Source organism: Gymnogyps californianus, chromosome 13 (assembly GCF_018139145.2).
Source record: "Gymnogyps californianus isolate 813 chromosome 13, ASM1813914v2, whole genome shotgun sequence".
Classification (NCBI taxonomy): Eukaryota; Metazoa; Chordata; class Aves; order Accipitriformes; family Cathartidae; genus Gymnogyps; species Gymnogyps californianus.
In genome coordinates, this window is record NC_059483.1 from 1386597 (window position 1) to 1413719 (window position 27123).

Here is a 27123-nt window from a genome sequence, read left to right on the forward strand (position 1 = left end):
AGAAAAGAAAAAAAAGAGAACAACACAAAAAACAAAGCATACTTAGCCTCGGTGCTTCTGCCAAACCAGGTAACTACTTAAACTTAAAATGCACAAGCTGATGAGAGCATTTGGTAAAGCTCTCCGAGGGCTTGAACTGCAGAATGAGTAGGTGTGGTGGACAGATCAGGTGTCGAATGCCCTTTCAGATTGCAACACTAATCCTCTATTTAATAATTTGCTCTGGAATTTGGTAGTGCTTTCTCTGGTTTATGTTTTCCTTAGGCTCAGTAATAACTTTACAAGAACATGTCTCGCTGGGAATGCCCGGGGAGAGGCAGCAAATGCCCTTGCCTGGCTGAAGGATCCCCTGGCCGTCTCCAGCAAGCGATGCTGGGTGCAGCGCCTGTGCAGCACCGCGCAGCAGAGCAGCAGTGCCCATGCAGCACCGCGCAGCAGTGCCTGTGCAGCACCACGCAGCAGAGCAGCACAGGCTGTGCAGCACCACGCAGCAGTGCCTGTGCAGCACCATGCAGCACCACGCAGCAGTGCCCGTGCAGCACCGCGCAGCAGAGCAGCATGGGCTGTGCAGCACTGCGCAGCAGTGCCTGTGCAGCACCATGCAGCACCACGCAGCAGTGCCCGTGCAGCACCGCGCAGCAGAGCAGCATGGGCTGTGCAGCACCACGCAGCAGTGCCTGTGCAGCACCATGCAGCAGAGCAGCAGTGCCCGTGCAGCACTGCGCAGCAGTGCCCACGCAGCACCACGCAGCAGAGCAGCAGTGCCGGTGCAGCACCACGCAGCAGTGCCCGTGCAGCTCCGCGCAGCAGAGCAGCAGTGCCCACGCAGCACCGCGCAGCAGTGCCCGTGCAGCACCACGCAGCAGAGCAGCAGTGCCCACGCAGCACCGCGCAGCAGAGCAGCACGGGCTGTGCAGCCGCCTGTCCCCAGCCTGCCCTGCCCAGGAGAAGTCCAGGCCCCGCTTAATTTGGCCAAGTGCTCTTCCCGGACTGGGGTTCCCAGCAGACAGCTAGGTCTCTTCTCTGATAGCTCTTGTGAATATATAATAACTATCTGACTTTAACAAGATCACCACCCTGCCCCTGGAGTCGGTTCGCTATGAAATGGCTTTACAGTATTCAAAGTGAAAGAAAATTGATAGCTTGTCCCCGCGGAGGTGCTGCTATAAATTCCATATAGCAGTATGAATCAACCCCACGACAATAAGGTCAGTAGCCCAGCAGCCTGCCCGCTGTGTGCCTGCCTGCTCTACCCAGAGCTATTTTACCGGCAGCCCGGAGACGCTTGCATGCAGTTGGTGGCCCAGCGCGGGCAGCGCCGGGCTCCTGCGGCCCCAGGGATGCTCGCCAGCAGCTCGGCAGGGTTTGCTGACACGCCGGCAGCGAGCCCCAGCCTGCCGTCAGCAGTGCCACAGGTCCCGGGCGTCCATCCCTGGGGTGGGCCTGAAGTGGCCTGAGATCTTTTTAAATTTGATGCATGTCAGTGGCGCAAGGGGTTACGCTGGGAACTGTGTTACCTTGGTAATTCTAAAAACCCGCTTTGAAGAGATCCGTTCTTCGCCACCACGTTGTGTCCCATTGCTGAGAGATGGTTTCCAATCTGAAAGCCTGTAATGAGATAATTTGTAGTGAGCTTTAACGGGTTTCAGTCATTTGTTGGCTCACTCCCACCAGCACAGTGCTGACTCCCTGCAGCCACTTTCCCGGGTAGAATTTGGTCCTAAAAATCGGCTGGTCTTTGTAAAAGCACTGCAGTCTAAATCATGCCATATTCTCAGTGAAACATTCAGAGAGTAAATGTAGAGTCCAGGAGAGAAAAATGGTTTTCCCGATTTTCACATAGTGGAGCTGCAGCATAAAAATGCCCTGTGCTGAGGAATTCTGAAAGTAGAGCCAAAACCACCGGATTTTTTCCCAAAGTGAATTTCAGTCTCCCATATCCACAGCAAGAATAAAAGTTTAATTTCCATCAATTTAAAAGGGTTACAGCTTAGATTTGCATAGATTGTCGTACTGCTTGGTTACACCAGCTGCAGGTTCTGGATCCCGCCTCGGTGCAGGAGGTTAGCCCGTACAGTCAACTGTAACAGCGTGAAATGGTAAAATCTAAAAACCTGCTTTTTTTCATTTGTTTTGTCCTTACCAATGTGCATGTTTAGTATCATTTTAGGTAGAAATTACAGATTTATGAAAGGATTTATTTCTTTTTCTTCCAGTGGCAGTGAAAGAGCTAAATCTTAGCCCAGAGCCACTGCCAGGGAACTGGCCGGCCGGCGCAGGATTGAGCCACGACCCAGCCGCACAGCCTGGCTGGAGCTGGGAAATGCCTCGGCGTTCATCGCTTATGGGTACGGTACTGGCCGCTGGTTTGGGGCGAGGCTCTCTGTGTGTGCAGACTCTTTAAGACATATAAATTATATATGATGAGAGATACTAATGGTACAAGGTCCTTTGTATAGAATCTGTACATGGCATTTGAGCACAAATAGAGGCTACTTTTAAGGTGCGTTGCCAAGACAAGTGATGATGCCCCGCACGCTTGGATAGACTCGAGGAAAGTTTGAATTGCACACACAGGTCACTGTAATTTTCCTGGTTGCAATGCAGGAAATTGCATTTAAATGTAAGAAAAAAGCCTTCTCCTGTGAGGGCAGCTGAACATCAGCGTGGGCTGCCGAGGGGGCCTGTGGGGTCCCCTGCCTGGAGAGGAGGGTGCTGCACCCTTGCCTGGGCTAGGATACAACCTGACACCAGCCAAGGCCGCTGCAACCCCAGTCCGAGAGATTTGCAATGCTTTTTAAACGTGCCTAAGTGACTGATGTTTATGTATCGCCCCAGTAGCAAATGAAATGTTCTCTTAACAACTATTAAAAGTTAGTCATCAACTGTCCTTAGCTGAGATTTGCAGTTCAAAGGTCTTACAGTAATGGGTGACATTACTGTAAGAAAAAAAAATCCTTGATTCTAGGAAGGTTCTTGAATTTAGAGGTGGCTGTGATTGCTAGGAAGTAAAGTATCATTTTTTGGTGTAAGTTATCATATTTTAGGAACAGGTAAACAAAATCAGGTCTCAAAGCCAATTGTATTTATTCTGGAGGGCGTTTTGGGATGTTTGCTGTGAATGGCTGGGGCAGGGACAGGATTGGGGCTGGAGAAGAACTAAAATCCATTTATTCTGAAATTTCCCAGTGCTGCTCAGTCCGTGACTCTCCGCTCCCGCCCGCCTCCTCCGCAGCATCCCTCTTTTCCCTCTGGTCGGTCAGCCCCCAGGCACCACGACCCCGCTCCTCCCCGGAGACATTTCTCACCCCTCTACTTAGGAATGGCTGTTCTGAATAATTTAGTACATTGGAAATCTTTGTTCTGTACCTCCAGACTGATGTGGAAATTTGTCTCAAACTTGAAGGCTATCTGAAATCAATAATATCATCAACTTTACCTGCATTTACAAAGATAATATTTCCATAATATTGCCTGATTTCAAAGGGAAGAAGAAAGGCTGCGCAGCAGAAAAAGTCATAACAAGTATTGCAGTGAAGCAGCATTGAATTTTAGAAAACTTTTCCAAGACCATTAATTGAACTTTGTTACAAGATTTAAATGAGATATTGAAAATCAAACACTGTGGCCTAGTTTTAATTGCCTGTTCTCCGATAGAGCATAATCTTAGAGACGTAGTTTCTATTTTGTATCTGTAAAGAAAGATTCAGCAACCCCCGGAGAACTGGTGTCATCTGTTTACTGCTTCAGAGATCGACATAACATTTAAAATTATTTATCTTGTATGTACGCTGGTTTCTCAGCCGAACTCCTGTGTGCCAGCACGCTTTGGGGAGCATTCGTTGTTGGTACTTAAATCCTGTTCCGTGGTGCTGCTAAAAGCAAATCTTGATGTAAATATCATTAGGAGTGTCTTAAAACTATTGCTTATCACTGCTCTGGTTCAGCACTACCATCTCCCTCCCAGTAGCTCCCAGTGTGTGTGCATGTGTGTGTACATATATACCCATTAAAAAAGGACTCCTGGGGTCTCTCCTCGTCTCAGGAACTGTACGTGTGCGACCGGAGCAAGGCTGGGGTTTCTGAAGCTTCTGATTTTTTGGTATGTAAAAGTAGCTTCACCTTCCAGCCTGGTCCCGTCCCAGGCCACTATTTCTTGTCATGAACTCGATGTTTAATGTTACTGGGTTTTTTATTATTCTTGTGCCATGTGAAAGGCAGATACGAACAATAAATGTATTCTAAAACCGCAGGTGTTTAATGGTATTACTTCCACATACCCTTCGACAAGGAGCTGTCAGCTCAGTCTGTGTGTCCGGAGGGGTGGATTGCTGTGTGCTGCTACAGCCCCGCGTCCTGCCTGGACACCGACACCCACAACCTTGGGCTAAGCCGGGGTGCGGGGACGCCCAGGCAGAAAGCCAGTTTTTACCCTCTACCTGCATGAGAATGGATTGTCTTTCAGAAAGGAGGTGTCTCGTTTGCTATTACTGACTCTCTTTAAAGCAATCTGTAAAGCAGGAGGATAGGAATATTCCAAATGCTTGGGCTGAGCTGGCAGTAACTGGAGTTGCTTTGTTGGGTGTGCAGCCCAGTGAATACCCTGGCATACGCAGACAGGGCTGGTCGAAGGCGGGCGGATGCTGGACCAAGTCAACACGAAATTACAGTAGGGAGACATTTAACCTGGTGGGTTCTGTGTCCAGAAACTCCGCTCCTTGCCACCTTTTCCTTACACGCACACTCTACTGCATTTCAGTGTCAGTCTGTTTATCCAGACAATAACTTCTGAATATTTTATCATCAGAGTTCACTAAACTTGATTTTTTTTTCACATCAGACATGCTAAAAAGGGAGATAAAATGTGCAATGAACGAAAAGCAGTTTTTCGGTTCGTGCAGACTGAAGGGTGCTGCTCTAAACCCGGGTACCACGTGTGTGCCCCTTGCCAAAACCCTTGGCACTGCAGAGTACGTGCAAGCCATTTCTCCGGGTGTAGCTGGTTACTACCCATTCCTCGTGGCTGCGCGCTGTACCGACAGAGTGTGGAGTCACAAGTTAGCAAGGAAGGAAAACATGAACTTCATAACGTTCATATTGTAGAAGTAAATAATGGTGGGAACCATCCTGGCCTGCAGCACGGTCGGTGCTTTGCACCGCAGGCGGCACTCCCACCCCACGGAGCACTTGGGCATGCGGCAAATTGGGAAGGGAATGGAGCATTTTGCTAAGTTTGGTAGTTCTGTGCTCAGTGGCTGTACTGACATTTGTTCCCTGTCCTCGCACAAATAATTGTGGCCACGTAGCCAGATTTTTTGAGGCAAGGACAATCGAAGTGATAAAAATATACGCTGTATTTTAAACCTCCGCCGCTTCCACATGTATTCAGCAGTTAGTTTGTCAGCTTGGTAGCTGACACTTCAGAGCAATTCCATGATAAATGTTCAAAGTTGTTCACCAAAGCGGATCGCTGCAATTTCCTGCCGTGCCTGCTGTGGCATCTGCTGGGAGGACGGCTGCTCCCCAGCGAGAGCCTGTGTCCTGCCCTTGGCGGCTGCAGCAGAGCTGAGCACCCTCCCGTACGGGCTGGGGAGGATGAGGAGGGCAGGCTGCCATGCGCCAGCCATGGACACGAAGGCTGTCAGAAGGTCAGAAGACACTGACGTTTGTTGCAGCAGTAAACTCACAGTGTGTGGCTAACCCTAATTTCTGCACTCGAAGGGAGGTGGGTTGACTGCCGGGTCAGTGCAGCGCAGAAATACCGTGTCCCTAGAACGCTGTAACGAGAAATGACCCGAGGTAAGAATTTAATTGCGCAGCTAGAGGGTTTCTGAGTTAGCCTGGCCTAATGCTGTTCAGGCTTTCCTTACTGAGAGCAAACCCTTGAAACGTGCTTAGCAGAAAGCTGGCTGGTAATGCTCACGGGTCAGAAGAGCCCAGAACAAGGTACAAAAAGTAAAGCTGAATCTCGGTTGCATGCGAATTTTACATATCTCCAAGTTAAGAATAGCCAAGTTTTACTGTATAATAGACCTTATCTCAGTAAAACAATTTTCTTCTGCATATGTTGTCTCCCACTGGTAACAGAAGATACATCTTTGTAGATGTATTGTAGGCAGTATGTTTGAAGCAACTGACACTGTACTTTTATATTGTGAAATAGTAGCAGGAAAGTGGTAAACGCAGCTTTAACTTCTTTTTAATGAGAGTTAGTGGCTGGCAAGAGGTGGGGGAAAGCAACTTTCCGTGTCTGCACAACCAGCCACGCTGTGTTCTCCTGGGCTGCTGGTCTTCCACGTCTGACGGACGGGGAGCTGCTCGTCCCGGCAGTCCGGTAAGGTCTGTACGCGGATGCCGTGCACAGTGCAGAATTCAAGGCTTGCCTTTTAATATTGCACTTAGGAAAAGTATTCCCTCAGTAATTTTTCCATTTTAAATTTTCATAAACTGCTGAATATTTGATGAAAACAAAACCAGTCCTTACTGTGATTCCTGTGCATAGCAGCGAATGGCTTTGCTTCGGAGTCTCAGGGTTTCCTTACAGGTCTGCATTTAGTGTCTCTTTGAAAATAAATGCACCTGCAGGACGCACTTAATCCTAAGTATTGTAGAAGAAACTCCCAATATTGGGAACATGTGGTTCATGGTAGAGAAGGTTTAATGCAACTCAGTAGAAGTGAATTTTTGTTGCCGCAACAGTCCAATAATAGCCATAATGTCTCACTTACTTAATGGACAAATAAACAACTCTGGAGAAATTAAAATAATTCACTGTATTAATACTGTGGGTTGAGCAGTAAACAGGACACATATTCATGAAAAAGAGAGCAATTTCAATCCAAAGGGTATTAACTCTGTCCTTTCAAGAAGGTGTACAGCTGTTTATCTTTTGCAGCTGGCAGCACCAGTCCGGTGGAAGGGATCCTCCGCGCCGGCATGGCAGAGCAGGCGCAATTTCCATCTGCTTTCTATTCCCAGCAGAAGCAGGAGCTGCTTATTCTTTTTCCCAGAGTTGGTTACACGCCATGGCAGTATTCCTTGCCTTCACTGCAAATCGGTGTTAACCATTGCTGGAGAATAGGCTGTTACATATCCCGGTTACTATCGAGTAACTGAAACACACCCTGGGGAGACTTCGCTCTCAATTTATGGGGCATATGCACGGGGTTTCATATTGACTTTTCTAAATCTGTTATCTCTGCCTGAATCACATCCGTACAGAAATGGGAACTTCTGACCCAAACTTGAAGATGTACTTAAAAGCCCCAACCAGATGAGAACAATAAATTGGATAGCTAAGTGCTGTGTATGTTGGAAATGGCAGATGCACAGATGGCAGGAGAGGCAAAATGTGTATAAATCTGACAGTTTGGAGAACTATGATATTTACACCTGGTGAATGCTTAAAGAGAGTGGCTATAACGATAAATCTATGTTCCTAACTGCTGATCCCTGTTCTTTTCTTCTTTTTGTTTTTTTTGGTGGGATAATGTGCTTACAGAAAAATGATAAACCTGAGTTGCTTCCCATTCATACCAGAGAGCCTCAGCTTCATTTCCAAGGGGACAGGTTAGCCTGTCTCACTAGTTTTAAACCGATTCCCAGTCACTCGGACTTCCCACGAGTTTTTAATCTGGACATTTTAATCTACCAACAGGCATTAAATACTCCGGTTTCTTTCATCTCATCCCTGACACACTGGCCAAACTTTCCATGCGGCAGTGTTGTTTCATCAGAAGTTTTGCGATGACGTAGTATTAGTTTTCCCCTTGACGAGCTCGCTGGGCTAACGCTGGTAACCGGCAGTGAGTACTAGGCAGGGGGAAGAGCTGCAGAAGGGCAGGAGGAGGAGGAGGAGGAGGAGGGCTGGACACCGCGGCGGGGCCGGTGCTGCCGGAGGAGAGCAGCCTGCACCGCAGCGTGCCGGACCGCGGCGTGCCGGGTCCCCGTCCTGCTGGCTGCTCCTGTGGGTTTCGGTGGGGCCCTTAGCCATGTTTTCAAGGAGACGCTGGCCAATTCATAGCGCTTTCTCTTTCTTTTTAAAAAGCGGGTGTGCCAAAGCTTTTAGATTCGAAATAATGACGGTTTTAAAGCAAAGCTGGGGGACAGAGGAAGCTGCAGCACGTGCAGGCAGTGTGAGAGGGCAGTCACAGCGAGACTCCCTGGCTGCCAGCGTGCCCAAACTGCCTGCCGGTGTTTTCAGTGGGAAGCGCTACTCGGGTGTCTACACTTGAAAACTGAACTCGTAGTGTTGGTGTCAATTGTACTAATGGCTTTTATTATAAAAAGCACGACCGGCTGAGAAGTATCAGGCACCTTCTGCGGGAGCTAAACCTGTTGTCTAGTATTCATTGTTATTAGCTTCACATTTTGATGGAAGGTGCATGCCTACAGCAGAGGTCATTTTACCAAATCCATTACTGCTATGATTACTATACCGAGTATAACTGGATGTGGCGGACGAGGACGGGCGGTACCGCCTGTGAAGCCGGGTGAATGTGTGCACGTGCCTGGTTTGTGGTACAATCTGCTGCTTGTATGATTTCACCTTAATTTGGTGTCTTGACTGCCTCGGGGAGCACGTACTTGGATGTACGTGTGCTGAGTGTGGCAGCGAGGACGCAGCCGGCCGTGGGGATGGCAGGCGTGCCGGCGGGGAGGGCGTTGTGCTGGAAGGGCAAGGCAGCACGGGGGTGGGACTGCCACCATCCGCAGCTTTCAGTGCCTCTGGAGAGAGCACGGCGTCTGGAAAATCTCCTGCTATTTGCGTCAAGCCTGCGTAAACGTTTGCCTTGCAAGTGCCTCGTCATGCATGAGAGACGGCAGATTGATAGAAGATCCTGGGTTTGTTTATACATTACAAAAATGCAAACAGGAGTACATGTGTGTCTTCATATACGTATACTATATGGGACTTTTTGGATGAAGCGTCTATAGGCTTGTTTTACCCTCACATTTCAGGCCTTGCGTGTAAACCAGCTCTGATGAGGTCAGAAGTGGTTTTGTCACTGATTTAAAGAAAAAAGGATTGCACCAGCATGCTTTTATTGCCATGGGACAGCGCAAACAACAGCAAAGCAGTCTGGGTCCCAGGCCCGTTCTGCGCGATTTCCCGGACAGGAGGCAGATCAGATGTTGTCCTTGCAGTCTCCAGTGCTCTGGTTTGGCGAGAGGAGGTCAGAAAACAGCCGTGACAGCGAGCCCTGGCGAGGCACGCACTGTGTGCTCCCCGGTGCAGCCGCTCTGCCTCGTGTAGCAGGCGCAGCAGCAAAACTTTTAGAAATGGCAAGGTGCGATGCAGAAACATGATCAAAACAGTTAACTGCAGCCTCTGCATGGCCAAGAATACAATTTTCTTTTTGGGATGTCTGGGGATTTTTTGAGATGCAGAGTTTTATTGTCACTGGCATTGCTGGTACGTCACACTATTGCTATGTCTGGTTCCTGCAGGTTTGAAATGGTTGGTGCTGCCAGGACCAGGATGCTGGTGGAGGGCTGAAGGTTCCTGTTACAGGGAGAGGGCTCTGCGACTGGCGGAGCGGTGGCAGGATGCTGCCCGGCTCTGCGCAGGGGATGCTACCGGGCAGATTTCCCGGGCGTGCTGTTGGAAGGAACAGCGATGGAGTTCCTTTCTGATGCGTGTTCTCTGGCTCTTAAGTCCTTGTTCTAGTTCAATAAAGAGGGAGTGTGCGGCCAGCATATCCAGAGTTTCAAAATGATAACAAAAGAATGTTTAGCTTTTTCAATTTCTTCACTTCATAGAGGGTGGAAAAGAGATTGCATCGTCAGAAAGACCGGTGAAAATTCAGAACATGATGGTTGCTTGTGCCTGAAAGTATGAGAAGAGTCTTCTGTGCAGAAGTGCCCAGGCACGTATGCCCACACACTTTGCTTGGTACCCTTCATGGACGCTGTGGCGGCACACTGTATCGTCAGAGTGGAGGTCCCTGCCGTCGCTCAGGCCCCGCCAGCACCGAGGGAGCCCCGGCTTCCTGAGATGGCTTGCTAACAGGGCGGGTGCTGAATCACCGTCGTTGAATCCTGCAGACCGCAATTCAAGGAATTTATATATAAAGTTATAGCTGGGCAGGAAATAATTATATTGCTATCGTACGCTGTAGGTAACTCTATGAATAATTACAGTTATCCAGCCCATTGCTGTACATCAAAGGCTGTCAGATAAGGGACCATTTCCAGTGTATGTTCTTTGAAAAGCTGTATATGATGTGTCTTTCCCTACACTGAAAGCTGTAGCTCATGCACAGGATAACTCCTTTGGCATTGCCACAAGCTCCTCGTTCAGTCCGTGTCCAGCAAAATTACTGCTTAATGTGAATCAGCCTAAAACCTAGCTGCCCCATTAGAAATCTCGGAGTGACCAAAATACTCTGGTCTCGGAGAGTGATTTCACCAATGGCAAAATATTTTACTGTGAAATTGCATTAGATGCATGAAGGATCAGGGTCTTTATCAGTGGCTGTATGTTATCTCTTCCGCCGTACACCAAAACCTGAGAAGCCACAAACAGTTCTTTTACAGACTTGCAATGGCCTCTGGGGTTTTACTACATTGAAAACATTGAAAAAAACCAATGGGAGTTCTGATGTACGCTCTCCGAATGGCGACCCCGTATTCATAGCCCAACAACTATACACAGAAACGTGAGGCCAGCCCTGTGCGCAGAGCGGGAGCATCCTGAACAATTTTAATACTTAGTTAGCCTTTTCTTCTGATTAATTAAGTGGTGGTTTGAATACTAATCCCTACTCATTACTTACCAGTATTGCCATAATTTTGTCTCCCGGGTATAGAAGATTAAAATGCCCAGGAAGCAGCCTGAACCATTGAAGATACTAGCGGGAACTGCGTTACTTTGTAGGCATAATATGATTTAAAACATTTGTCTTCCCCCATGATTGATAATAAATCAGGCCTCTTATGATTCCTACTTTAGGTTTTAATTTTAAACAATCTGTTGCAATACAGACTGTATGCAAGAAAGGGTTCAGAACAGGCTTTGTTTGGATTGAAAACAGAAGTTTTGTACTGTCTTGGAACTTAAAAAAAATACAGCTATGTAAAAATTCAGCCTCATGTAATAACATATGGTTGCTTTCTGGATTTGTTGAACAAGGAAAATTTATGTCTGCAATCACACTATAAATCTTAACAATTGTACAGAGATTAAAAACATACTGTATGTATGAGAAATGCCCCAGTCAGCAGTGCTTGATAGTATCAGCTCTGGGTTTTCCGACGGCAAAGTCTGGTCCCGTCAGAGCGGGGATAGGAAGAGTCTGTCCGCGGGTCTGCCGAAATGGGGGACGTGAAGACCCAATAAACGTGTGTCTGCAGTGAAACGTTATTGCCACAAACTGAGGAACCATGCGACGGTCCTATTTAAAGAGGTGAAGGCAGGACCTCAGTACAGTCTGACTTTCTCCAAAGATTCAGGTTCTGCTTTTCCCTTCCGTGGAGGCGGCCGTGCCGCCCAGATCGCCTGGATGAACCCGGGGCTCAGCCACTCCGTCCCGCTGGGGGATTCATTCCCACGGGCTGCTTTGAAGATTGCAGCCTGAGAGTAAATGTTTCACTTCTACTCCTGGAGTTAGTTTTGCTGTTACATGTGATTTCTTCATTAAAAAATGTGAGTATAATACCGATACCAAACAATTTTTGAATAAAAATGGAGAGCCCTACACAGATATATTAGTGTGTGGTTTCAGCCAAGGGGCATTCACGACTTTTTCTCTGTACAGCTCGGTGTTACTCAGCAGTTTATTCTTAAAGAAAAAAAAAGGGGCAATAGGAGAAATAACTGGTACTAACAGTGCACTAAAGGAAAATTGAAAATTTTGCCTTTGCCGAATGGGTGAGTGAGCAGAACATCAGCTTATCCAAAACAGCCCTGACGGTGATGCAGATTTTTGCCTGAATGGAACAATATTTTACTTCCTGTAAAAAAAATATTTTCAGGCTATTGGTCACGATATTTCTATGGTAACTGATATAAATTCATTTTGGGGATGGATTACGGAGCAAAACTCCAGGGAGGTTTGAGATGATGGAGTTTCATCTGACAGAGCCTGGCAGACTTGCTCTGGAGTTATCAGGCAGTTCTGGTTATGCTTTATATTTGCTGGACATTGCTTGGGATGTCTTGGAAAAAATACTGGTAGAGCTATTCTGCTCTGGCAAGGAGAGACACTGAGGTTTGTTCACCACCAGAGTGATGGCGTAGTAGTAGTCAGCAACTGAGTTCAGTCGATCCGACCCAAATGCCCACGTACTTTCCTTCCTCGGGCCCCCCGAATTTCCCAGCGTCTGTGTTGCTGCTTAATTATTCCGTGTTCCTGTCTTAAACCAGCGTGGTGGGAGCCACAGTGAAAACAGGTCGAGGCACCCGTGTTTTGCTGCCCGCCGCAGCGAGGGAAGGGCAGGACGAACCTGCCGTGGCACCGGGGATGCTCAGGGACGTCTGCGGCCATCCCGGCACCAGCCTGCGCCGGGGCGGGGGTCAGACCCTGGGGTACCCCAGGTCTAACGACCGGGAGCAGTGCTTCTTCCTTGTCTCCGAGCTGGCATTGGGTAAACACCTAATTAAAGATTTTAAATTGAAAACCATCTTATCCGTGGGCGTTACATCTGTCCCAACAAAGTCTGAATAACGGAGCTCAAGAGTTGATAGAAGGCCCGGTTAGCCGGGGCGGGCGTGGGGCCGGGGATCTGCCGAGCGCGCCCGAAGCCCTCCTCTGATGGAAACGATGCTGCGGACCCGCCCGCGGGGACACGTCGGCGGTCTCCCACTTGGCTTTCTAATGGTTTGTGGCCCAGGCATCGTGGAGTAATTTATATAGAAATTTGATATTCATTTATATTGATAATATATTAATTTAGAGGGAGAGACAGTGACAGAAAGACCGAGGGTGAGTTAAAGGTGTTCGAGTAGTGGATATATTCTCATCTAACGTGTCCTTTTTTTTTTTCTTTCCTTCCTACTTCTAGTTTTCAATGAGGGAGATAAGAACCTTGATATACTATTTTTTTTCTGATCTGTCAGATCTTTTTTTTACTTAGTACCGGGGTCCGTGGAGTTACTCCAGGCTCATGCAAGCGTACTTGGGAGCAGAATTTCCCCATGAAATGTGTACGAGGTCGTTTTTGAATTTTGAGGCATTTTACTGCAGCCATGCGGTGCAGGACTGATTGCATTGGTTTTGTAAAGAATCAGCAAGCGACAAAATTTGAGATACTTGTTTTAAAAAGTTAGCTGTTTCTACTGCAAGTGTAAAATACGGGTACAGATATAGCAGACAGAAGAAAGCTGATTTTCTTTTTTTTTTTAGGGGATCAATATTCCACGGTGGGGAAAGATATCTATTCCCAGCTATAGTTTTATAAACAACATTTCATTACGCCTGTTATCATAACAGCCCTTTTTATCTCCTCTGTCAATATTTGGCTCTATCAGGCAATGTCTTATCTTTAAAGTGAAAAATCCATCATTGTGGCAAAAGGGAAAAAATACATTAACAGCCCACCTGCTAATTTATATTTGAGGCTGGAGGCCCAAAAGTGTTTTAAAGAACTCCTGTCTAAACCCAGCAGGTTTTGCATTAATTGCATATTAGAACTGTTCCAGTGAATTCCCACATCTTTTCGCTCTGAGGTTTAGCAGAAGGAGCGCCGGCAAGGGAAGCGGCGTTCGCCACGTGTCTTTGCAGACGACAAAACGTCTTGAGAGATTGCGGCTCCCCAGGGCCGACACCATCTCCCGGGACCCTCTCTTGGGAAAACAGGGAAGTGAGGAGTCAGGAGGAGTTAGCGACCGCGCGGTGGGGAGCGGCACCCTGTAGCTCCCCAGCTGAGTTAGCAGCTGATCCCAAATTCCTCTGCAATTTTACCTGCTGACTTGCATGAAGATTGCAAATGACCTTGCCTTCAGTAGGATTCGAAATCCCATTTGTTACTTTCCGGGCCAATTCTAGTTTAGACTGTACTTGCCTTTACTCCAGAGGTGATGTGCTGTACATGGCTAGTCGTCTTGGCCGTGATGTTGGAGGTCCCATGGACTCACGCGGCCCCACTGAAGTGACAAAATGAAAAGTACGCTTGAGAGTCTCTTAATAATTAAACCAGTGATGAAATTGTAATAAAGTTTCTGACTGGAAAGATGCTTCTGAAGCCACAGTAGTGCCAAACGGAACGAGTAGGCTTCACATGGGGCTGGTGTCCTGCCTGTTTCTTCTTGGAGGTTTTGCAGCAGCAGGTGATGTAGGAGATGTATATGCATTAGTAAACCCCTCGTTCTTATATTTTCTTGTCATGGTTAAGACTAATCAGTACTTTATCCTGACATTTCACTGGTTTTGGTTTTGTGAAGTCAGTATCCTTATAAAAACATGGTGTATCTACTTAGTGAGGGGAGAGGGTTTATTGTTCATGTTAACCATTTCTGTTGAGAAAACCACATGAGGTATTTCAGATACGTATCATTTCCATGCTAATTCATCTTGAGCGCTGTGGAAAAAACGTGGTATATTTTTATTCCATTTTGACATTGCGCACAGACATATACTGCAGCCTGCAGTGGTAACCGAGCCTCCAAAATTGCATATAATGTGTGTAACAGCTGGTGTTAGAACAGAAATTATTATAGTGCTTAAACTCTGTGGCAGGTGTCAGGAATAAAAATGTTACTTCTTCCTCATTTAAATATACAGGGGATAGTCTGCACAGAACAGAGCAAGTACCAGCCTGGCAGCCTGAACTCTCTGCTGCCTTTAGTTGACAGAAAACAGTCTCAGAACCAGATTTCTGCCTGTACGCTGCTGGGGTGCACACCAATAAGCGTTTCATCATTTAATAGAATTATAAAGAAAAGACAGAATAAGTTATCTGTGTATCTTTTTTATTTGCTTGAGGGCAAGGAAGGTACCTTTGCAGACTTAAGACGATAAACTTCTGTCCATTTGGGGCCTCTTTGACTGGGCTGGTGGGATTTCACAGGCAGGCATGTCGGCGTGCTCTCACCTCCGCTGCCCTGGCCGGCGTACGCCCGCGGCACTGCTCTTCGGGCAGCGGGGAACGGCCGGTGCCCCGGCACTCGTCTTCCTTGTCCTCGGCGGGAGGGCATCTGTTTTTTAACCACGAGGCTTTCAGAGGCGTTACGTGGTCTCCTGGAAAGAGCTGCTCGAGTAACGCGTCGCATCCCTGCATGGTAGGTGACGAGGGCTCTCCTGGGCTGGTGGCCGGGGATGCTGGCTGAGCAAGGGGGTGCGGGCCAGCGCGGGAGCGTCGTGCGGTAAGCAAGGGCTGTGCCCTGCCTGCCCGAGGCTCGGGCGGAGGCAGTGCCTGTGCCCTGGCGGGGTTTGCTCCTCTTCCTCGCTGGGAAGCCGATAAACTTGCTTTGCCTTGTGTCCTGCAGCTCTTCGTGCGCTCGCTCTTTCAGCCTGGGGTAGCTGCTCCGTGGTGTCGCAGGGCGGTGTGAGTTACTGCCTGCATCGCAGCGGTGAGGAGCGGAAGGGGTTAATGTGGCATTCTGAAGCGGAATGAGGAGAGGGAAAGGAAAAAATAAATTGAAATCAAGAAAATGTCTTTAGAGTAATTAATACATGTCGGTACATAGCTCATCAAATGCAGCGCATAGGCAGATCGCATCGTTTTAAAAAGGTTAACACATTGGCAGAGTTAATTGCTGTTCTTCCTCTAAATTCCAGTGTAATTTCTGATTTCTTATTTTGTTGTTTGTCTTTCAGCTAAGTAGATTTTAAATAAAACAAATATTTATGCCACTAAAGCACTATAGCTTAAATATTTAAGTAAGGCTAAGCAAACAAAATGTAATAGCATAAATATTTAAGGAAAGTGAAGCAAACAAAACGAGAAACCCACAGAGCTGAAGGAAACTGCCGTAAAATCTGAGGAAGAAAACATCATAACCAAAAAATTGTAAAAGTTAATCATTTAATCACCAAGTTGAGTGATTTTGTGTATTAAACTTTTTTCCTTCAGATGTTGGGGTTCTTTGTCCTCGCTTTCTGCTGTCACCTCAGTCTGTATTTTCCTCCTTTGTGTGCAGAGTGGATTCTGAAACTCATGATTTTCCCTAGGGAGTGCAACTTATTCATATATCTTTGCAAAGTATTATTTATCTCTAATATTTATGATACAAGATCCATTTAATATATGATCCATAAGCAGGTGTGTGGTTATTTATTATCATAGCAGTTATATTGTCCTCCTCCATCAGGTGCAAAGATGTGTTTCCATGACAAGACTCTGCAGGTCAGCAATGTCAGTTTAGGTACACGGTATAAGGAAGGGGTGGATTAAACAGGCTGAAGCAGCCTAGATGCGGTGTGTTTAGCAGTTAAAGTACGAAAGTACAAAACAGTTTTAATGTAGTTGGTGCTCCCGTGGGACTGTACGTAATTCAAGGAGACATACAGTGATTTACAGATTTCAGTGCTCTTTTCCTCCTGGTTGTGCAGAGGAGGCTGGAAATATGCAGGACTTATTTCTTGGCCATAAATACACACATCTTCCCATCTCAAGTCTTTATTCTTATTCCATTTACATTTCTTTGTGCTGGGCAGAATCACGAAGGCAAGCTCAAACACTTCGAAGAAGCATACTTGGGGAAAAATTACCTGCCTTTTCATCTTGCCTTGTTTCTCCATGAGCCTTCACAGGCTTTAAAGTCCTGGACTTCAGGCGATTCCTCGTGGCACATCTTCCTCCCGGCACATTTTCCCTGTGTGAACGAAACGCGAGGTTTTTCATTGTAAATAAAAACAACCTCTGCAGAATTTGAAGTGCAGTAGGCTTTGAAGTTATAATTGTGTTAAGCAGGGTAATGTGGTGGAAACACTCCGTCAAATTACCTTCATGGTGGTGAGAAGGAATGCCCGAGTGTGTGTTTCTGCAGTTGGAGTGATTCTTAGAGCAACGTCAGGATAATCAGTTTGGGCGATGGAAAGGACGCTGCGTTAGAGACGCGGCTCTGATCAGGGAAGAAAGGACTGGGGAGGGAGGGTGCCCCTGAAATCCCTGGGCAGCCTTGGCTTGTCGTCCCAGCAGCAGGGTCGTGCACCGGCAGGCGCTGCGTCCCTGTGCTTCCCCCATCGCTACCGCCCGGCTTGGAGAAACAGGGTTTGCCCGAAGTCCTGGGATGCCCGGGGTGTTCCCGGTGCGCCCCGTCCACCACCCTGTGCGGATCCCGGCTGGATGCAGAGCTGCAGCTGCCCGCCGGTCCACACGTCTCCTGCCCTTGATGCTTTCCCCGACCTGTTTGTCGTCTCGTCCCCCAGGCCAGGTTGGTGTGAGCGGGACAGACGGCATTGCGTTTGCCTCCAATGACAGGGATGCTCTAAGCACGGATATGAAGCGGTTTAGGTGTTCTGTGTAGTTACGTGTGTTACGGCCTCACATGCTTATTACTTAGCGTTTTTGTTAACAAAACAAACCCTTGTTCTTTCAAAGTTGGTGATTTTAATGTTTATAATATTTATTTATAATGCTTATAAGTGATAATTATAATTAGTCCTTTTGCACACTGGAAGTCTTTTTATTTATTAAAAAAGGTGATATTTACTTGCTCTAAGACTGATGCTGATTTGTGCTATTCAGAAAAGTACACTATAGCCTCAGTTATGATCCTGTATAACAAACGTAGCAGCGTTCACATTCTTATTATTCATTTTTTATTGTACTAGAAAATGAAGAGGGAGATGTCTTATTTATGGGATTAATTAACTCTTTTACTCATGATTTGTGTCAGACAGCTTTTGGATGGCAATGGAAATTCATTTAAAAAGCAGATCGGCAGCATCTTAAAACTCCTTTACTACTTAAGCAAAACTCCTTCAACTATGTTGAATGCCTCAGAAAAGTTCCTGGCAAAATATGTTTTTAATTTTAAAATTTTTTCTGTAAATTTACAAGCTAAATTTCATGAATAGAATTGCTGGCTATTGAATCATTTTAATACTTTACAGCTAACTGCTCTGATTATGATGTCTCTTTTGCATAGTTTTATTCTGTTTGGAAGTGGGAAACAAGTTTTCCTGTTTTTTCAACTCCCGCTTGGATTCTCCACTTTGCATGAAGGAGCTGTGGAGGAGACGCCAACTGAACAAATGGAAATTAAGAAAAGATTCTCCCTGCACCTGCAGAAGAGACTACAGCTGATTCATAATTTCCCAAGCTGCTTGGAGGTGTATAATTGGGAATTTCTCCCAGTTCAGCAGTCTACCTACCTCTGAAACTCCTGGTACAGTAACTGCTTGGTTATTTATTTGTTTGATTGAAATAACGAGAAAATCTCTGTAAAGTTTGACTTGAAGTGCCCTGTCACATTTAAGTTTAGTTTTTAGAAAGAAGACTTGGGTATAGCTAATTTCAAGGTCTTTTATGGTTTTGCTTTCTTAAGTCACCTGTTGGACAGACCTATATGTAGGTGTGGATGGTAATCTGGTATAAAATAAATGTACTCATATAGCTATGAATTGCATCGTAAATCCCACGTGCAAGGGGGTAACATTTTTAGCATCCCTAATGCATCATAAAATGAGATATAAAATAAGCATTATGTGGCTACTGTGTTGAATCTTATTTAGGCAAACAGGAATTTAGCCACCTTTCCTCCTACCTTCCTTTCCACCTAGAAAAAACAGAATACAACCATAGAGTGTCAGCAGTTTCTCCTGTCGCGGTGGAGCAAACTGTTGTCTCTCTGGCCTTAGACTCTGTGTTTCAGTTCCGAGATGACTTTTTTAGAAATTCTCCTTAGTTTTTTTTTTTTTTCTCCTCATGTATGTAGTGTTTATCTTGTTTTGGCCAGATAGAAGCAATTCATCAGCTTCAGCTACTTTATCTTCGTGAGGGGAAGCTTGTTTGATTTTTTAAATGGTTTTACTTTATAGCTCTCCTCTGGTCATCTTGTGAGTACCGCCGCTTCTTTGATCTCTCCCGATTCCTTCTCCTGGGCAGCTATGAAAAGGCACCGGCTGTGAAAATTGTTACCTTCGGATTTGCAGACAACAGATTTGCGTGCGTCGTTCCTGTGTGCCAGGCATTCCGATTGCGTGTGTCTGCATTTCACGCAGGGACTTTCTCGGGGGCAGCGAAGGAGAGGAGGGCTCCCCAGCAGCCAGCCCTCGCCCACGCTGGCAGCGTGGTTCACGCCTCTGAAATCCTTGTCCATCCCGCTCGGGCTCCCCAGGAGATGTTGGGAAAAAGAAAAGCCACGTTTGTTATCAGGATGCTGTGATACTGTCTGAGAAGATACCAGAAGAGGCAGAAGGTAAAGCCGTTGCAGGACGAAAGAGCCGGGGCTCAGCGCAGCCCCCCCACCAGCGCGGCTGCACGGGCTCACTGGGAGGGAGCTCCCCTCAGACTGGGGAAGTGTCTCCCCTAGAAGGAGCAGCGTGGAGCACAGCACCGCTGCGTTCTCCTCCACCGGCTGTCACACGTGTGCACGCGGGGAAGAGGACTCTTAACTGTCTACTCCTGCATTACAAGAGGCTTGTTTGTCCTGTCGGGGCGATGGGCGGCATTTTCAAGGCAAAGAAGCCTTCCAGTTACCCTCTGTGGCAACCAGGACCCAGCCCTTGCAGAAAGCCACAGGACAGAAGTGTTCAAATGGATGTGGACCCCTCTTCTTCCCTCCTAACCCTCATTTACAGCTTTGGCTAGCTTCCAGACGTCGATCCCTGGGTTTTCAGCTATACGTCAGCTTTTACAAATAGGAGCTCTTTATTCTTCCTCCTCTTATTCTTATTCCTTCCTTTATTCTTCCTTCTCTGTTCACAGTAATGTGGGTGGACAGTTGTCCCTCCTCCAGGTGTAGTCGCTGGTACCCCCAGAGAAAGTGGAAGCCCCCCCCGTGTCCGAGGACACCGAGTTGGGCAGGCGGAGCGGTGCGGCTGGGGCCCCTGGGTTGAGCTTTGGATGGGCTCTTGTCAAGTACTCCCGAAACTCCTAAGATAAAACGTGTTTGGTAATCGGGCCTCTGAAGAGTGAGCTCTGATGAAAAGACAAAGGGCTGTCATGCAAATATGTTTGCTTTGGTCTGCTTCTCCAAAGTATCGCGAGGAGCTCAGGACATTGAGGATATGAAGGGTCAGTCATACCACCTGGCATCAGAGGAAACCTCTGGAAAAAGCCTACTGACGTGTGTAAAACACTCAAACTGGAACAAAGAACATATTGAAATGCTTGAAGAGGGAGTTAATAATTTTATACGAGTTTTTTAGTAGTATTAGGTAGTATATTATATTATATGGATAGTTCATAGAGAAGGTTTTGTGTAGGTCATGGCAAATAAGGTCTGGGGCTCATGTTGAATGATGTGACTAAAATGAAATGTGGGAAGGTTGCTAATGAAGTAATACTGCCCTGCTAGAGTCTCTTGGGAAAAAAAAGAGTATGCTAACAGCTAATTGAAATTAAAGGACGTCTAATACTGTATTAAGGGGCCAAATTAAGGTTGTACAACCAACCTTTGGCCACTTCCAAAGCTCAGAGTGATTTCTCCATAATATTAGCATCCTTCAGTGCAGCTTTCTGTGTCATACGTACCGTTTAGTGTGATAGTAAATATAGAGCATCCTGTGGGCCAGTGGTTGTACACACTCACAAACACAGACCTGTGTATAGGTACAGATCAAAGTTGAGGGAACTGTCAAGACAGCGAAGTATCAAAGCCCCCCTGGCAGTGGTGAAGTGGGACTTCAGTAAATGACGGGCGTCTTTGAGTGTGTGTGTGTGTGTCACTCGCGGGGGCAAGGACTGAGGGATCAGTGTGTAAGGCTGGTGTTTCACCTTATCCCGGGTACTATGCCCAATACCTCGTGCCCTCCTCAATAAATTTGTATACATCCTTGCCCTCTAGTGTCTGCAATTTGTACGTCACCCTTGCTTAGTCTAAGTAAACACACCAGTCTGTGTGTGTGTGTGTAAGGAAACAACAGTTCTGGATTATTTCATTACTCGGTGTGCTGCTTATTACCAGATAAGAAGGTAAGGACCACACAATCGTACAGTGATGAAAAATAATTGAGAAATTTATGCAAAATTCTCCTCTCTAAATTTATTCCTCAATTACACTTTAATTGGCTTTCTTAATCTCTCACAATCTGCCTTTTGGCTTCTGTGTGTCACTACAGGCAGATATTATGGGATAGGTGACTCCATGCAGCTTCTCCAAGAAAGTATGCTTGATGTGGTCCTCTTTAGAGGCAGACAGCACTGGTGATGACCTCTGAACCCTGAAAAATGTCATGACTTAAAGCTTAAAGACTGCAGTCCTTTTCCTTACCAGCTGTGCTATGAATGTCATTGGTCGTACATGGACATGGAACACCTTGTCATTTGAACGGTGCCTGTAGATTTAACCCCACACATGGTATGGATCCCTGTCCTGGGGATGGCTAACAGTGCTCAGTACTGTCACCTTGACACTGGCGTGAATTTGAGAAGAAGAAAGATGCCTTTCAGGTTGTAATTAACCCCTTGAAAAGGCTGCAGAATACTTCTAACATCCGAACTTTGCTGCAGAGAGGAAAAGTAGGTCTTTCCAAAACCAGACCTCCATAGAAAAGGAGCCGGAGTGCTGTCCCCATTAGACTGAACACAGGGGTGGGCTGCAGTGTATCACTGTACTCCAGTTTTGTTAAAAAACTTGATGAATCTGAAGATTTCATTACCAAAGTACTGCTGATTGTCATGCTTTCCTCCCCTTTCCTACATATTTCTGGGTTTTTCTGAAGTTCTTTTGCTCCAGTTTCCCACCAGAAGGTCACAGAGCGTGAAGCTGAAGGCCCTTTGTAACCCCCCCAGTTCTGACTGTGCCTGTTGAGAATGATCGCAGCCTTGAAAGGCAGGGCTGAACAGCACGTGGGAGCCAGGGAGCTGTAATACTTCTGTGATTTACTGCTTTGTTTCTGAGTAAACTACAGCTATATACGGATGCAGATAATACATGCGCACGTAGAGTCATCATACACCTACGGCTGCTCTATATAGAAGAGGCAGAACAGTGTGCCTTATAAAATCCAGTGTCTTGATACAAAGGGAAAGGGAAACTCAAAACTGAAGGAAAACAAAATAAAAATAGGTCCTAGAGAGTTGTAATATTGCCTTTGGTAGAGTCAAAATTTCCCTCCTTGTTGGCTTGTTGGCTATATCTACTTAATTTCATCTTCTGATCTAAGGAGGTAGATGATATGTTTGTAAAAGAGAAGGATGTAAAAAATGGAGAGAGGGATGAATCGGTCTAGGTGGAGAAACTGAAAAGCTGTGTGCATAGAAAGTGGGTTTTGGTCCAGCTTCAATCTGGCTTTCCCTAAGCAAGTGCTTGCATTGTTAAGAAATCTAGAGTGTTCATGAATAATGAGAAAAAGAAGAGTAAAGGTTAAAAAAAATCCTTGCAGCTGCCCAGTGTGATTTATTCTGTAAAGAGATTGATCAGCCTGTTTTCCTCCAAGGGCATAAACCAAGTAAATTTGTTCATCATTACAGGGCTTCCTGTTGGTTTTACTTCCTCATCTGTGAAAGGCCCTCAGAGAAGCAGAAATGTTTTCCAGTGACTTCTAGCATGAGAAGTTACCAGCCCAAGCAAGCCCTTCCTCGGACGTCTCATCCTTTCTCCGTTTGCTGAGCCATACTCCACTGACGTCTGCGGCATGCCAGACCGTGCTCAACCAACCACTGGAAGGTCCACGTGGGTTCTCAGCATTTGCTGTGAGTTTAAGAGCCCACAGGTGCTGACTGGTGCATGTCATATTTCTTTTGGATTCCCTCTGTAAAACCCTCCAGGCTTTGCAAATGTAGCGGACATTATTCATCCTGTGACCAAAGTACATCTGGTGTATGAATTTTGTGGGTGAGGATCTGTATGAGCCGTAAACCCCATACACATACGTTTCCCTGTCATTCAGCTTTTCCTCCTTTGCCATGTGAATATTGTTGATCTTATTTTTTTGGCTGCAGTTTTGAATCGTGTTTGCTTGACGGCACATCGTCATTTGCTTACTTAATCAGCAGACACCGTCTTCCAGCCTTCACACAAGAGATGAAACTGAGAAGTATTTTTAGGACAAGGAGCGCTTCTGAAGCAGCAATTAGAGTGTTGGGATCAACTTCACAAAATAAACGGGTAAGCAGATGCACATGAAGGCAAATATATTGGTGAGGAAATGTATTTTGTGGTTTACATGCTTCTGCATCTCAGAGTCATTCATCGTCTACAATGAGACTGAACACTCGAGACAAATCTCCATCATAAAAAGCGATAATGTGAAAAGGATGTGTCCGGAATACCAGTGGCTCAGGTAGTCCTCTTGTACCAAGATCAAGCTTTGGCCTGTATGAAACCCAAGTAATTCACTGTATTGTTTAGAGCCGTTTCGGTTGTCTTTTTCTTATTTGTATATCGTTCCAGTTTTCCCATGTAAATAGTGTCTTAAGCTTATGCACAGCTAAGAAGGATTAGCCTGGCTGTGGGTAATTCTGGCCACTCATCCTTGTACTGGTGGGAACCCAAAAAAGAGTATGGAAGCACCAACCAGAAGACATGAAGAGGCCAGAAATACTCCCTCTCTTCCTTTGCAATGCTCTGCTGCCTGGCTTTTGATGTCCAATAATCTCTACCAATTCACTAACCCTCTTTTCTAGGCACTGGGAAAGGTGCATGCAGTATAACTTATCTGCTCCGAAGCCACATGTGAAAGAGCAGATACAGGATTATACCAACTGAAAAGTTAGAGCAAGCCTCTCTTATCTTATGATTTAATATAGTAGGAGGCAGTCATTTTTATAAGTTAAAAAGCAATAGATTGAGATATATTCATCACAGATTAACTGAATTTCTTCCTTGAAGAGGCTCATTGAAATGTATGTGATGTTCATTGTTGTGTGAGATGCTGTTTAAAACTTTTAACAACAAGATAAAAAGCTTGTGACTAGGAGAAAGAACTGCTGTCGTTGCTGGATTTAATAAGTCTTTGGCTGGGACAATAAGCCTGTGATAAAACCAGACAAAGCCTATTGCTTAAAAGTTGTTCTGGCAGGTGGAAAGGAAAGACATTTTGTCATTGTGGTTTGGGGCAATGCATATCACTGAGCATGCCGAAACCTTCCTGGGACCCCCGGGGAGGAGGTAGAAGCTTTGTCTTTCCCTGACAATAGTCATGGACTCACAGAATGGCCGGGGCTGGAAAGGACCGCTGGAGTCTGCCGAGTCCCACGCTCAAAGCAGGGCTGGCTAGAGCCGGGTGCTCAGGACCTTGCCCAGTTGGGTTTTGAGTATCTCCGTGGATGGAGACTCCAGTCAGCACAGCCAGCTGATCTCCATCCTCCCGGAGCTCCCTCGTGAGTCGGCACAGGTCCCCAACAAGCACACACGTCCGGCAGTCATGGAGCCCATCAGAAAGCCAAAAACATGGGCCAAAAAAAGCCTTGGAGCTGTGAGCAAGGAAGTTGCCACCTGTATCTTTATTCTTCCCATGCCCAGCAAAACTGCGCATTCTTTGAAAGAGAAATTGTATATTTCTTATAAATAGACTGGGTTTCTTTAGAAACCATCTTACCGGTTTATCCTCTAATGCTGACAATCTAGCCACATACACCAAAAAGTTGTAACGATGTTTATCCACCTGATAAACTAGAAGCTCACAGATGGTGTAATTTCAAGGTGAAAGAACCTAAAGTTTTTGGAATCTAAGCATTTAGGTAGAGCATTTCATGATTAAGTAAAATTCTTAAAAAAACTTTAAGTTCCATCAAAAATCTCCAGTTTGCATTGAGACTAGTAGATACAAAGAATTAAGAGTTAAGAGCTGATATTAAACGAATTCTTCAGGAACATTTCAGATTTGTCTTCAGTCCCAATGCAGCTCTGAGTTGGACCTGTGCAAGAAGATGGCTCCGTTTGTATCGGTTACGTTGCTGCTTGTGTCACACCCACCAGAAATGAATTAGCCAGTGCTTAAGAGAAATCTGCAGTTGACAAAATAGAAAAAGTATGTATATATATATTGTGTGTATATATATATAAAATGTATATCTATGTTTATGTTTATGTTCATATTTGTATGTTAAGACTCAGAGGAAAATCAGGCGGATAAAATAGCTCTGTGGCTTTGGGACACTGGAAAGCATTTCCTCTGGTTACGTGGCTTGATCCACTAGTGTCTAAGGAGGAATTTGGAAGCTTTTCCTGTAGCTGAGACATCTTTAGAGCAGCATCTCTCCTCACCCACCCGCTACCCTCGCATCCTTTCCTCAGCAGAGGTGGTTACGGCCTCTCTCTCAGCCACCTGTATTCACGAACCCTGTACCCGTGTTAAAACCTTTGTAGATGCGCCTTCGATATTATTTTAAGGTTGCAGACTCCGTTGCCCTGTGAGAAGCTGGAGGTCAGCGTGAAGGCGCTGTCGGAGGGGCAGCGTCTCCTGCTGTGCAAACATCTCGCCCGGTACTGCGCACCGAGGGGCCGTTATCCTGCGGTGCTGCATCCCGTTGGCAGTGACTGAAATTACACAGAGAACTATCCCAAGCCGATCCCATGGCAGCAAACACAATTATTGCCTAACAAACCTGAAACAAAAGGCTGATTCGTGCTCCGGCGCCTAATTATCACACTTTAGCAGTAATTGTGAATTGCAGCTAACCAGCCACGAGTACCAAGCTGTCCTTATTGTACCACTTTGAGTATTGGTAGCTGTGCTAGGAGTTTGGGACACGTTGTTGGGCCTGATTTTAAGACCTTTCCCATGCTAATTAATACTTCACAAATCAGCTGCTATCAATTTTATAGGACTTCCTATCGGTCAGATAAGATGTCAAGATTTACCCCTTCCAGTAGTTAAGAATTAGGGGAGGAAATCGGTGTTTGGCAGAACATACGTACCTGCGTGTGAGTTGTAAAGAGGCCACTGAGGGACAGCCTTAATCATTGTCCGTGCACCAAGTGCAAAGGGAATTAAAAATGGTGTAAACTTTTCTTTAGGTGAGGGTTGGAAGTAAGAACCAGGACCTGCTGAAGTCCACGGGACAGAGTAGCTGACACTTTATGACGGATGGAGGCATAAGATTAGGTTAACTAAAGATTTTCATAGCAGCTAATGGATTCAGAAAAATAGCTAAAGCTGCTCAAATACATTTTGCACAGACCATTAGGCTGCCAAGAAAACCCATTTGCTTGCTGAATAGCATCAACAGTCCATGTGTTGTTCACATTGTGTAAGTACTATGAGATGAATTACATACAAAATTAATTTCACTGCTGAAGGAGGAACTGGGACAAGACACCTTTTGGTAAGTTATTTCAATAAGTTATTACTTTTTTGTATATTTGTAAATGCAAGACAACAGACAAATACATTTTCTACTGTAAATGAAATAGTCCTTAAAAGAAGCTCACCTCTTTAATAAAAGCAGCTTGGCTGGGTGAAAAGTTCTAGCTGATTGGAAAGCAATTAGACAAGACAACAATAAAGTGCTATTTTGGAGGAGTTTTATATTTTGCATCCAAGTGTTAGAGTGGCAAGTTCCTGCTAAAGCTTAGACATGATGAACAGGGAAGATTATTCCATTTGCCTTCTGTACTTTCTATTGTTCTATTTTATTCTATTAGTAGGGGTTAGTTGGTAAGCTTCTTCAAGATCCTCCCATCTTAAAATTTCATAAACAGAATAAAAGTTAACACTGGGTCACTTATCTGTGAGCAAAATGAGTGTTTATGCTTTTCCATACGTTATTGCAGTGTATAAATCCGTACTTCACTAAGCACTACCCACATGTACCCCAAAGGGTTCAGTTTTTCCTCTTTCACTAACACATGTTCAACAGCTTGAGTCAACATGTCAAAAATCTATAAAAGAAGATGTGGTCTAAAGAACCCCAGTTTTTAATTTATTGTTGATTAGTTTGGGGAGAATGTAACATGTTTTATCTCTGCTCCCGAGGAGATGTGCCTCGGAGGCACATTTTGGGAACCTGCCCGTCTCTCTGGGACGTACCGCAGCCGCTCCTGGGGCTGCTCCCCTGCACGCTGCCTGTGCTCGGGCTGCAGCGAGGTCCTGGCAGCATCTCGCATTCGGTGAGGGCTTTACATTC